This window comes from Larus michahellis, chromosome 1, assembly GCF_964199755.1.
Source record: "Larus michahellis chromosome 1, bLarMic1.1, whole genome shotgun sequence".
Taxonomy (NCBI): domain Eukaryota; kingdom Metazoa; phylum Chordata; class Aves; order Charadriiformes; family Laridae; genus Larus; species Larus michahellis.
In genome coordinates this window covers 56118585-56132667 of record NC_133896.1, presented here as the reverse complement: position 1 = coordinate 56132667, position 14083 = coordinate 56118585, and the positions used below count along the sequence as shown (strand labels likewise).

Sequence of the window (14083 nt, the reverse complement as noted above, 5' to 3'; positions counted from 1 at the left end):
CATCCTTAAAGGTGCGTGCTTGCTTGCAATGCGAGAGCTCGCTGTGATGTCCCAAAGCCCCTACGTACCCAGGTCCCTGCTGTCTGAAGTGACAATAACCACCCTTCAGGCACTTGCCCCACACGCAGGACCAGGGAAGGCGGTGTGCAACCAGCACCAAGGGCTCCTCATCATTCAGACAAGGCCCACCTGGAAACTTGGCAACGAAGAGAGGAATAGGGTACCAGGTTCAGGTCATTTGCATTTAGCAGGTAATGAAGGAACCTGAAGGTAGTAGGAGCAAATAAAAAAAAAGGAAGGACAGAGAGGAAGAGATTCTTTGCTTTACAGGGCTTTCTTGGCTGGGGCTGTCCCTTAGTGCTGCTATCTCGTATCTGTGCCATCAGAGTAAACAAACCTCCGCTTGTAAGCGCTGACCTCAAGCGATGTAGTAAATTCTGGTGCCAGCCAAACCTGTGCTCAGTCACTCGCAGCAGCTCGTTGCTTCTCGGTATAATGCTGCTGCATCGCTTTCACCGCAAGCACCAAAGGGAAAGGTCACAAGATGCTTTCCTTTGGGTCTCAATTCCAGGTATGCTCCAGCATCTGGCCAATTTTTTTATTGCTCATTCTCACTCCTCATATTGTAAAAGTAGCAAAGTTTCCCGTTATGTTTTATAGCATATTTCTACTTGAAAGCTGCCTTAATCTTTGCGTTTTCCTCTCCCTATTAATCTTAGGATTAAGAAAAAGCTGTGCAAGTATGACTTGAGATTTAGAAATATTTTCTCCTTTATAAAAAAAAAAAATCAAAATTAACCTGCAATGAGCAAGGCTTTTTATTTAGAACTGAATTCATGAATTTTAACTGAAGACGAGCATGTTGGGCATTAATGTATGTATAATTATGCAAAACCACTGTTACGTCTCTAATGAAAATTAGATTCTACCACCGAGGCTGTGTTTGGCGATAGTGTATATCTTCATTTGTGCTGTATATTTATTTATTTTTTTTATTTTTTCCTAGCCGCATGACCTAGGATTACAGTTGCTATGGCGATAAGACAGTTAGTGAAGGGAGGAGTGAAAGGTAAGTTTGTATGTCTGCCTGCGCGGTGGGGGTGGCGATGGGGCTGGCAGTCTCCTGGTCCTGCGTCTGCCTCCTGCTATTGCTGGGGCTGCAAAGCACTGTTGTACTGCCTATGGTATTCTCTGAGTAGCTCAGGGATGGGTGCTCAAGCAGAAGTAGTAAGGTTTGGGGTTTTTTTCCCCCAGCAATACGTGTGTGTGACCAGGCCAAGGGGATTGCTGTGCTGGGACTGTTTTTTAGTGGGGTGGGAGGGGACAGATCCCCTGCGTGCATCTCTGTGCCCGTTAATGGCCTTAGCGGTGTTTAGAGGTGGGGATGCCTGGGCTGGTGGGGCCCAGAGTAAAACCTTGTGGCTACTCTTTATGTATTTGTTGATCTGTGTTTGTGATCCTGTGTGCCCTGGACTTGGAGCTGGAGATGCTGAGCACGAGTGGCAGCTCCATCTCCCCTGTACCCTGAGTTGTGCCGCCAGCCTCCCCCTTTGCTGGGGTTTAGCTTTGTGGTGCTTGCTGCAGGAGGAGGGGCAGCATGTCCCAACATCCTTCCAGCAGCCGGTGACGCCTCCAGACCCGAGCAACTAGCCCAGGGGTGCAGGGGTTGATGAGTAACTGATAGTGGAAGAAAGCCTGCCCTTGGTACAGCTTTCTTTATTGGCAAGGAACAGATATAAGGTCTCCCTGAACACAGCTGCCCAAAAGCCCAAGTGGAGCAGTCCCTCAGCCTGCTCTGTGTTGTGCAGGAAGTGCTTCCCTGGCTTCCCACCTGCCTCTCCCGTCCTGCTGCCCCTGCCTTTCTCTGCACCCCTTCATCAAAACTACCCTCCCCCCATTTGCTTTAAGCTCCTGGTGGAACCGCTTTCCATGGAAAGTCAGGCTAACTAGTCTTGGTGATTGCAAGACTGATTCAGGCAGTTTTTTTGCAATTGCCTCTTCCAAAATAGCTGAACTGCCTCTTTCCTCCTTTTCCTCCTGAAAGAACAGTCAGTGGTTGCTACCACCGCCAGATTAAAAAATTTTCATCTGATCCTCCTAGCAGCAATGCTTTTGTAACTCTGTGGAGCTTTGGGTCATGTTCTTCTCTCAGGTACGCTGCAAATTTACATATTGAGGGCTGGTGAGTAAGTCTCAGGTTCTCACCAGTGGGTCTCAGTAGCCTTGAATATCTCCTTGGACTTGTTAAATTTTTATTAGGTATAGATTTTTCTACCAGAGGTCTTATTACTGTGATTATCAAAAGACAAAAGTGTTTTAAAAGAGTCTCTCCTGCCCTGCCACGCTTTGTGTTTTTCCCCGAGTGAACTCTTTGCCTGCTTGCAGCTTATCAGCAGTGCAACCCCTTTAATGCAAGCAGACAGTGCTCTCTCCCGCTCACTTGGACAGGAGCAAGGCAAACAAGCTGGCTGACAGGGACCATCCTGGGCTTTTACCGCAATCTCCCCTTGAGGAAAACTCTTCCAAGCCACTGAGCCTCTGAGCAGAGTCCTCTTCATGCTCAGCCACCCTCCCACCCACAACCATCAAAATCCATCAGTGGCTGCACAAAACGTCTGTGCTCATAGAGGACTCCACAGCTGGGGAAGAAGGTGGAAAAAACAGATGGGCGATGCCCAGTGGTGACTAGAGAGCAAGGGGAGTTGCTTTTCAGCCTTGAGGTAAGGGTGGGAGCATGAAGGAGCTGTATTTCAGCCTGTTGGAGAGTTGTTGCCACCCTCTCACGGGAGAGAAGATATCCTTGGGCCTGAGGCTTTTCTAGCTCAGAAGCTGGGGAGCGCTGAAGTAACAGAGCAGCTGCTTTACCTGCTCCTCCGGCAGGAGCCTGTCTTCCTTCCAAACCCCAAATATCGTGGCAGGCACTGGGGGCAGAACAAATGGCCTGCTCCCTGCTGCCCACGTGGGACTGCTCAACAAAGTAAACTCACCTACATCTTCTCCAAAACACAGGGCTCAGCAGAGCAGGCTGCCCAGCTTTCCCCTTGAGGACTGTTTCAAAGTGTCGGCAAACGTAGCCTGGAGATCAAGAACACGCTTCTGTGTGCAAAACCTGACAAAGCAAGAAAGAATAAAGAGCTGTGCAAGGGGGACACGCAGCTCAGACAGAAGGGAAGGTGTGGAACAAACTTGCTCACATTTTTGTCTCCCTTTCCTGAGGTGGGAAAATAAATGGCTCTTTCTCCTGAGCATCCCTTCTAGCTGAGTCCTGCTTCAGCTGTGCCACATGTCATCTATGAGCTGAGGCTTACCAAGCTGTGGTCCCTCTTGCAGCCAATGCCTGGGGTGAAGGTGAAAGTGAAGTAAAGACAGATTTATTGCATGACCCCTGGGGAGTCTGGTTAATGCAGCAGGTTGGCTGGTAGTAAGTGAAGTGTCAGATGGTAGCAATCCTTAGAGGGGAGGTATTAAGCCTCTCAGGCTCAGTTATGCTGTGGGTCCAGCCCAGCCTACCAAATCATCAACACCGGGCTGAGATTTGGGAGTGGTCTGTCTAACAGCTTTGGGCTTCAGTTTGGATCTGCTGGTGCAGGGTCAGAAAAATCAATACAGCACTGAGCAGTGTCTTCGTCAGCCTCTGACTTCTCTGATCTCCTCCCTTAGCCTTCTGCAGGTCAGTACTGAGGTGGGCGAGATGTGTGTGTACATAGAAACCCTCGGTGCCTCTGCCAGCTGAGTATAAACAGAGGGCTGGAGGCAGCCAGGGTGGCTGTCAGACTGGCCTCTTCTCTGGAAGAAAACCTGCTGCAAAAAAATAACAGATAATTTCATGATTTCTCCCCCGCCCCCCCCCACCACTTCCCCTTCTGTAAATATTCATCATAAGCAGTTAAAAGGGAGCAGCTGCGGACGATGAATCCTGGCTTGTCATTGTCCTTCATCAGGAGGACAGCCCAGTCAGCACTCAAATATCCTTCCCCTCTCTCCGGCCCCCTGCTGCCTCCGTGCGCTGCATCCTCTTGCTGCCAGGGGGTTTGTAAAGAGCATATAGACAGGGATGCAGCAAACGTATGCTGTGCCTGTGACCGTAATCTCAAATGAGCTAGTCGGGTGCTTAAGGACAGAAGCGACTACCAGGGCAGGCGCGGTTGGACAGATGCAAGGTGGCCATGCGGAGGGACTGCCATCACAGGCTTGGCCTCTCCGAGGGAGAAGTGGGCAATGGGGTCAGAAGAGGTCGCAGCCTGACTTTTACATCCTCAGACATTGATGCAGTACCATGGCTCCATTGCAGCCCTTGTGTTCTGTCCACAAGAGTGCCATTGTGTCACCTGGAGGGCCAACAGGTAGCCAGGAGCTCTGTGGATGGAGCCATGAGGGTCCTGTGTGCTTGGCAGGGAAATGAGAGGTGGCAAATTCTCCTCATTACGGGACAGAAGGGAACAGTGGTGTGTGGGAGGGATGCAGCTGGCTGGTGAATTGCCCACCTGCTTTGGGCTCCAATGTAATTGCAGTGTTTATAGGCAGGTTATCAGCCACAGAGCACAGCAAATTGGTGGCAACCTGGTGGGGAGGGAGGGCGTTTTGGCATTTTTATTTTGTTTTTTCCCCAAGAGCCACGAGATGTTGTGATGTCCCTTTATGTCAGATGCCTATGCTCCTAGGTTGACCTAAGTCACCGAGATTCCTTCTAGACTGAGCTCTGGGCCAGCAGGGATGTGTTGTGTCCTTACCCTCATGGGATGGCGGGGGGACGGGCTTGGGTTGAGAGCCGCAGTGGGTCCTCAGCGAGGATGGGCAGACGCTGCTGCATTTGTATCGCAGTGTCACAGCACAGTTGTTCTCTCCTGGTGTCACAGAGGCTGTGGTGGGATCGTTCCCCCTGCAGGGAGGGATGGAGGGTGGGCGGGTGGGTGGGCGCAGCAGGGACGGGGCTCTCTGAGGGCAGCAGAAGCAGCGTCCAGTTCCCACACCCTGGCTGGCAGCTCGTTTCTTTTCTGCAGCTTCTCTCTTGGCAGCTGAAATCAAACCCTGAATGGCCTGGCAGTTTTAATGCTTAGGGCATAGCTTGCCTGCCTAAATCTTTGCTTTTTGTCTAAGAAGTCATGACTTCTGAGTGTGCTGCTGGATGAGGCTGCTCTGATCTCTACGAGGGAAGGTTTGGTCGCCCCTGCAGCTGGTGGGCTCCCCAGGCTGCCTCCTTCAAACCTGTGGCAAAGGCACACGCATCTATTTTTCTTAAGCTACATTTTCCCCACTAAGGTTTTCTTCTCACGTTCAATAGGGTGAAGAAGGGTGTGTGTTTTCAGTTCGGTGCGCCTCCTTGGTTGGGTGTGAAGGTTTTTTTGGCTGGAGGTCTGGTGTCTGGGATTTCATCTGCAGGGGCCGGGCTCCTGCTGTGACTGGGTGTTAGTGACCCCTAATGGACGTCTCTGAAAAGCCTCACCGAGGGACGGAGGCTTTTTAGAGACAGGGTTTTATTGTTGCTGTTATTTTTATACGTAGGTACTGTGGACGTGGTATGAGAGATGTCTCGCACATCTTTAAGGCAGTCCTGGTGCTTATGGCTTGTGTACTTGCTTTTGTGTTTCTATTCCTTCTTAGCCAGCAGGAAAGTAGCTGAAACACCCCAACCTGTTGATCTTTGTAACGCATCCATTTTCCCCGACATCTGGAGAGTGGGGAGGATGAAGGGGATGCAGGAGGGACAGATGGAAAGTGAGGACTGTAGTCAGCTTCTTAGTCCTCTTTAAGTAGCACTTTACCAACTGAGGAGACCGCGGTGGCTCTATTGTGTTTCCTGAATCTATTTGTGATTTGAAGCACGCAGATCTCTGAAGTGCTGCTTTGTTTTCGAAAACTGGAGTAAAGTTAAATCCACGTGGAAGGTGAGAAGCCTTTCTTATCCCCTAAATTAAGGGAGAGAGCTCAGGACTGCTTGACAGCCTACACAGTAACGTACCCTGCAACCCTTATACTCATTGTTAGTAAAAGTGTTCCACATCCTCAGACACCTGCTGAAAGCAAGTATATTGTGCTTACAAGTTGATGGGTGTTGGGAGCATTTGATATCTCTTTTCCTGTACGCTCTTAAGCTGCCTTTTTTCTTTTCTCTTTGGCTCTCGTGTCTCGGGGTGAACTCTCGTGGTGGGCCACAGGAGTGCTTTTTCAAAGGTGGGAGAGAAACAGCACTTCAGCTCTCCCTATATCAGCCTCTTTGGGATGCCTAAAATACAGTGCCTTATTCAAAGGACGACTGATTAAATTAAAAGATGGCAAACTTGGAACTAAGGTCCAGATCATTGCTAAGTGAAAGAACACTGCAAAACTAACTCCCTGCCCCAGAGCAGCACCAAAAGCAGGATCTCTGAAAGGTGCATTTGGGCTGGACATGAGAAGGGACTGAGAAAATCCAGAGGTTTCAGAATAATAATATTTATTGATAGCATGCTAACCTTTATGCTTGAGTTCCTCAGCCAGTTTCTATTTATTAGGAGCACGATAAGACTAACACAGAAGATCAGTGCTTCTCCATCATTTACCTTCTCTTGTAGCATCTGATGGTGGCCGCAGAGAGACCAAAATGGAGAGGGGCTTGGCCTGGGCCAGCAGCCCTATGCTTTGCTGAGGAGGTACACGTCTCCTTCCCTTGCTCCGTCCTTACTTGTGGCTGCCAACGATGTTTATAGGAAGATTAAGTGAACCGGAGGGTTGGCTGATCCATGGTGTGACTTACGGCTTCCCGTTCCAGATGAATGAGCAGCTGGCAGAGTAAATGGGGGCTGTCATGTTGTAACCAGGACCTCCCGTCGGCTCGTTTGTACGTCTCCTCTCCCGGGGCAGGTTGGCGTCCCTGGGGAGGCGGGGGAGAAACCCTTTTCAGAGGTGGTGGTTCTCCCATACCATCTCGCAGCAGCTCCCTGGGAACCAGAAGCAGCTCCTGTGCTGGGGCACTGGGGGGCATTTCTGAGACAGGCTCGACCCCACCAGCTCAAAAAGCAAACAAAAGAGCCTGTGCTTTGGGATAGCAATAATTCAGGAGGTGAGGCTGAAATAACTCAATATGAACGGCTCCGTTAGGTGGGTCCTGAAAGGCAGCTATAACGAAGTCGCATCAGCAAGGGTGGTGCAAGGTGGGGGAACAGGGAGGGAAGGGAGATTGAGGTAGGGAAGGGAGATTGAGGGTGGCGAGAGTAATGACGTGGGGCTGAGCAGGGGAAACGGAGCCTGCAGATCAGCAAGGGATTACTGCTTTATTAGCCTCTGGATTAGTGTCCCAGGGCCAGAGACTGCAGAATAGACTGTATTGAATTATTCCTTATCAGCTGGTGCTGACTGACTGACTCGGGTCTGTCCCAGTAAGCTCCCTGGTTTGGGGAGGTATTTTATGTGTTCAGGCTCGTATGCCACAGTAAAGGGCTTGGAAAGAGGCGGCTTTTAGGAACAAAAAAGCCACATGGAGATGAGAAATTATAGGAGGACTCGGGGGTGAAGGAGTCACGCAGTAGTTGCTCAATACTCTCCTTTTTCTTCCTTAAATTGGAAGGGCTCTCTTATCTCCAGATCAAGTCTCTCAAGACATAGCTGGAGATTTCCAGTCTTTGATTGTGATAGCTTTGATTCCAATACCTTTCCATGTTCCTATTTATTCTTCAAAGGTGAATTCAGACTAGGCATATCTGCTTTGGCTACAGGTCTAAAATGTCTGGGGATATCATTTTAACCACAGAAAACAGTCACTCTATTGATATATGTGTGTGAATGAGGAAAAGAAACAGACTGTGTAAAGAAAAGAGGGACAAGTTTGCCTGCAGCCTTCTAGTAATTGTGCTGTGAGGTTGGAGGAGGCAAGGACAGAGATGAAGGTGTCAGAAAGTGATATTGCTTCAGCAGGAGGATACACCTCGCTCTGAGACAGCAGCAGTTTCTTATCAGCCATGAGTGTCATGATCCCGTTTTTTGGACAAAACACCAGCCCAGGTACCCCATTTGCTTCTCACCTCTAAAGATTTTTATGCAGCTCTCTCTGGGAAAAGGACACAGACTGGCTTGCCTGGCCATTTGGGAGGAAGGGTGAATTACACTTTGCATTTCTACTCTCCTGTGTTTCTGACACCTTCCAAGCCTGCTGGAAGCATAAAGAGGCATGGGACTACCTGCAAGAGAAGTTCTGATTCCAGTGCCGTGACGGACCATTGAGAAGTGCCATGTATTGTAAGACAAAGAAAGGAAATCCCTGTTGCAGGTGTATTATCCTTGGTCTGAGGAACAGGTTTAGGCTCTGCAGTATCAAAGATGGCATTACATTGGTGTTTCTAGCCTTTATACTTGCAAAGGAAAGCTTCCAAGCGTGAACCAATTGCAACTTCATGCACTTTGAGGTTTGAAACAGCAAACAACGAGAATTAAGGCTTTTGAGGAGAGCTGACTCCCCCAGGCATCCATCACCAGAAATTTCTGAATAAAATGCTGGTCATTTGAATATGTAAAATGTGTTATGATGCAAACAAGTGAGAGCTGGGCGCTCACAGGCAAGGAGGAAAATGAAGAGCCACCTAACAGCAGAGTTCCTGCCTGTAACATGCACTCTGTGATGTAGAATGCAACAGTGAGTTTCTATATGAATAATAATGATTAAAGTTGTAGTTCCTGGATGAGCGTGGTGGCCTGCCAGCAAATTCTATGCAAATCTCCAAGCTCCGGTAGCTAGGGGGGGATCATGCCCCTTAACTAGCTAGTGTGTGTGGTCCACAGCCAGAAACAGAATTCCTCCCTGCTCCATGCAATCACACTGGCATATGGGGGACTTCATTTTCATCATGGTGTCAACCACAGTCTTTAGAGTAAGCAACCAAATCCTGTGGCCTGACTGACCTCTCTCAGAAACCATACCAACTGATCCCGGCCTAACAGAAATGTTAGAAGCAGTTTTAGTGCCAGGGTTATGACCATACTGGCTCTTGATCACTGGGTGGGCTTCACTGATTCATACTCAGCTGGGAGACCTTTGAGGAAACGCAGGTGATTCAGAAATGAGTGGTGATGACTCGCTGGGTAACACCTGGGCCCTCTCTAGCATTGTGGTAGAGGCATTTTGCTGCTGGAGGTCCTGTACTTTCATTAAGAGGTAAACCCAAAGGCCTAGTCGTTAGTGATGCTGTGACATCTCCCACACGAGTTTGAATGCAATCCTCAGCGTTCCACTGAATTTCACCCAGAGAAAGTAGTATTCTGCTGACTTGGCATTTGTTCTGCAGTTCAACTAGAACAGTTACTCTTCATTTTCCTCTCTCTGACTCCGCTATATAGTTTTATTACGTGCTGTTATGTAACTTAGTTCTGATGTGAAGCCAGCTATATTTCAGAGTTAGATGAATGATCCCTATATAATATGCATATATGTCTGCAAAGCACTTTGGATAAAAGATGTTAAGAAATGCAGGTTGTTATTTTGCCTTTCCCTGGGTTTTACTTTGTCACTTTGTATTTAGCAACTTTGCTGTTGTTCTGTCTCAACGCTTTGTTGAATGAAGTGTTCTGAACAATTTTGGGAGTGCTGGCATATTTTATTAATTGCCTCTTACAGGTTGTTTTTCCATCTCTTTTGAAACTCCCTATTTCACAGAAATAATGGAAAATAAATGTTTTAAGCTAAAGTTTTAGCAACCAAGGCAGGGGGAGACAGAAAGCGCAGGAAATTATTTGGCCAATTTTAAGTCAAGCTTTGGGGCTGACGTGATACCAGAGACTCCTGTCACTGGGGCTTTTAGGGTACAGGAATAATAATAACTGGAAAGGAGAAGAGATGGGTGCACAGTGTTCCAGGCAGGATAAAATAAACCAGCAACCCATCTGGGTCTCTAAGGACTTCTCAAAGAAGGGTTTTGTACTCTGAGATTTGTTCTGACAGCAGCGTTTTGAAAATGTTTAGGACTCTTGCCATCGCATTTCTTTTAAAGTCTGATTACCTTATGTGACATATCCTCAGCTGTTGTGAATTGATACCGCTTCATCAACTTCAGTGGCATCTTGTCAGTGTACATCGGCAGAGCATTAGCCCTCTGCATCCAGACATGTTGCCTTGAGCTGGGTTGGGAGCTCATCATAAGTCATTATGAGCCTGATGAGAGAGTGCTGAAGGGAAGCCATAGGTTATGACAGGTCGTGGTAAGGACTGACCCAGTAAGTGGAACTCATTTCTTTTTGATTTATTACTAATTCCAGTTTCACTGTATGATTTTGGTTCCAGAACACTCTATCTCCTGAGATATAAAAACTTGTAGATACTAAGACCTCCATGTCATACTTTCTAAGCACGGGGATGATATTGGTTCTGATGTTCTGACCAGAACCAATGTGAGAAACTGCATTCACCCCACAAAAATTCCCCTTGTAGCTACCTTTGATACTCATCTTTGCTCCTTGTCATAAGGCTACTGTGCGATACTTAAATGCTGCAGTGTTTTATCATAACTCAGGTATAAGACTTTCTCTAGGAAAGATGGTTTGAAGTGTCCTTTGGCGTCCATTAGTGTGAAATGTGCCATGGAGATGTAAATCATGTCACGGATTGTCAAGAAGCACCTGGCCTTCAAAGAGTGTCCTGCTGCATTACTGAGGGAGGGGGCGAGGAGGCTAGCAGGGCGAGGCAAAGGAGAAACTGAATTTTTCATTTTGCTTAGAGAACCATTGTCTGCATAGTAGCATGCAGTACCCCCTTGAGATGGGAGCTCCTGAATATGGGGCGGACAGTGCTGCTTGGCTGGTGGACACACAGAAGAACATTGCCCTTGCTCCTGTGACACTGCACACCTGGTGGGCAGATTATGCTCCCTGTGGGTAATGCTTCCCACAAATACAGAAACATTTCACTCTCTGGACTCAAGCAGGCACTGCCTTTTATTACGGTTTGGGGGCCTGAGCCAGAGAGGCTTCCCCATGCTGGTAGCACCAGGGAGCGCAGTGCCGGGACTCCCGGTACGGCTTGGTAGGAGTGGGCTCAGACACACACCCAGCCATCATGGTGGAGTTTTTCCTGCCTTATTCCACCCCTGAGTGAGCTCAGCTGACCACACAAATAGGATCAGTGTGTCTTCCAATGTGAAAACGTAATATTTCCAAGGGCTATTGATCTTCTGTGTAAGGGCATTGGCTGACTTGCCCAGGTAGGTCAGGTATAAACCTCTGGTGTATTCTAAGGCACTGCTCTCTAAGCCAATGATGGGCCAATATATCTCCTGTGATGATCCAAGGGCAGCTCGCTGTCAGATGACTGGTGCTATGAAACAGCCACTGAGAGCTTCCGTTTGAAAATATTATGACTCATTTTTTGACGCAGCTTAGTGAATTGTCAGGTTGTAAAGGTCAGACTAGGGCATCTCTTAACCCATGGCAGAATGCTTTCAGTCTTCCCTGTAATGCCTGAAGTTTAATAAAAACCCAGCAAACAACCAACAAAACCCAAACAAACCAAAAAACACCCAACCCAACAACACAACATCTAAATGCATCATCTTCACCCAGTCTAAATCCCAACCCATGATACTCACCCAAGAAGGGTTATTACTAAGAAAGCGAGCCTTTTTGTTGAAAAGCTGTGTCTTTCACCGAACGGTATCCTTCTTCACGTCCCTTTACCTTTTCTTAATTTGTGGTTAGCTGTAGGTCAGGCGGGTGATTTGCTTCTTAGTGCTTCTTCAAGGCTCCCAATGCAAACATCAGTTTTGTCAATGCGAAGTGCTATGGTCTACAGCAAGTCTGGTCATTACCAGGAAGATTCTGTGAACTGAGGATACTTGCTACGTTGTCCCAGAAAATAAATCCTAATCTTCTAAGGTAGGCACTGGCTTCAGGTTGTCCTTAGGCTAAAAGAAATAGATTCAAGTCTCACTAAATGAAGCGTTTCCCAGTGACATTAGAAAGCAAAGAGTGGATTACTTTGCCTCTATATCATGTATGTCTTGAACCTGCCAACGCATGTATGTCAAACAGATAATGTGCAGGTCTTTAGGCAAGAATCCCGATTCACTCAGCCTTGCAAATGGCTCCCTAATGGACTTTGCTTGAAGCCATATGACCTTGAAAGTGGCAGCTCCTTAAAACATACTGTTCAATTCCTGTCTAACAGTTAAACTTGTATAGATGGGGACAAGTGCAGACTGTGCTATGAATGAGGATTGCTCACCCTGTTAAAAGTAAAGCTTATCAGAAAAGGAGCCTTTTCCCGTAGTAAAAGGGTTTTCCACCAATATTGGGCAGGTCCGTCTTACAAAGAGATGACACAGGTGAGAGAAAGAGGATTTGAAAATATTATTCACGCTCACATATGTGAAGCATGTTGTATAAAGATTTCTCTGCCCGTGCATCTGCAATGTTTGCTCATTGATAAAGCTATACAGATTATTTAGCAATGACTGTCACACTCTTGCTGATACTGTGTGTGCTACTACTATGCCAAGTGCTATTAAATAACTCTGGTGTTGTCAGAGACCAATTTTTATAAGAGCTGCAATATCCAAATTTTGGTTTAAGGAGACTCCTAATCATATATAGTATAACCCCGCCTTGTCAGGAGAACATATTGTGCCTCTGAAGTAAACATTTCTCCAGAAGTGGAATATTTTCTTATACTTTCCTTCAGCGAGTTAGCCCCTGTGACTACACAACTTGCGTACATGCGCATACAGCATGGAGAATTGGCAATGTCTATGGGGTAATGATTTTAACTAGCTTTGTATCCAGTTTTGAAGCCTTCTAAATTCCCTTGGTAACAAAGTCCATTCTCTTGATTGTTTGTTTGTGTGATGTGTGGCCAAGAAACCATATTTCTGGCAATTTAAAGCTGTTTTGTTGGAATGAAACTCTAATATCAACTGTGCTGTTTGCTTTTTGCAAATGTTTCTTTCCCAGGCTCTATCTCAAAAGAGACTTGGCCTAGAAACTCTGATTCTGCAAGAATCCTTGATGATATGCTGACATAAAGTGTAACTTTGGATCAAATTAGGAAATGTTTTTTAAGCATTTGGCAAGGCCTCTTTGAATTTTTGCAATACTCACTGGCTGCAGACTGTAAAGGTAGAATTTTGCAGAGCATCCAGCACTTATCTAACTTTTCTGATCCACACCTGCTTGGATTTCTACAGAGTAAAGGCTGGACAGCACAAAGCCCACTTAAAGATCCTATCCAAGAGGTGCACCACAGGCTGGTGGTGCTGGGCTGTGGAAGAAGGACTGAGGTTCCCAAAATGCGCTAAGCCCCACTGCTTGGGTTGAGAGCTGGCAGTTGGACTGCGCTTTTGCAGATAATCAATGTTAAATTCCACCAGCTGAACCACTTGGGTCCAAACTAGTTCTGTGCTCTCCTAGCCTGTGATTTTGGTGATCTCTGGCTGAGTCCTTCTGCCATGACAGGGGACTGATGGGCTCTGCCCAAGAAGCCAGTGGAGTTTGTAAGCTCCCTTAGCCAAGCTGTTTGAGTTTACATTCAAGAAATAGCCTTCTGACCCAATCTGTGCTCCTGCTGATTGCAGCATGCCAAAACAGTCCTGGCAAGATGAGGTGCTTATTTAAGAAACTTTTGCTGCTTTAACTCTTGCTGCATTTTTTATGAACTTTGTAGGATTCACCTACTGCCTTGTGGAGGTTACAACTGCTCACTCAGGCAACAGCTGGGGCTTCTCTTGCTGATTCCTGCAAAATCAAGGAACTTACTCTCTTCTCTGTTAGCCTGCTTGACTTGGATATTCTGATCTGAAGGCAATGGGGGTGTTTTTAAGTATTCTTTGTGATCCAAAGTATGAGTAATTCCAGAAGGGCAAACTCAACTTGCCCTTTCTGCAGATTAAAGCTAGTTACAAGCTACAGTTTTGAAGTAAAGGGATACAGAAGAATATGGAGGATGATGTGGGGTCCCACCAGAGATGTTAGATTGACCTAGGGCTTGATGGAACTTCCTTGGGCCTGTGGCATACGTAATGCAGAAAGTCTTAGTCAAAGCCATCTGAAGTCTATCACTTGTCTGCCATGCTCCACAAACCATGGGTCAGGGTCCCCTGTGGCAAGACTGCATCCCTTCTTAACCTGCTCT

The 14083-nt window shown here is 47.1% G+C and overlaps 1 protein-coding gene across 1 annotated transcript in view; it reads left to right on the top strand.

The window, feature by feature from the left end:
- Positions 1–615: 615 nt before the first annotated feature.
- The window catches only part of GRAP2 (GRB2 related adaptor protein 2), a 112374-nt gene continuing 98906 nt past the window's right edge, over positions 616–14083 (top strand). Inside the window, exon 1 of the mRNA XM_074578433.1 lies at positions 616–1069. The gene's annotated coding sequence lies outside the window, so the exon portion shown is untranslated. The remainder of the gene's footprint in view (positions 1070–14083) is intronic.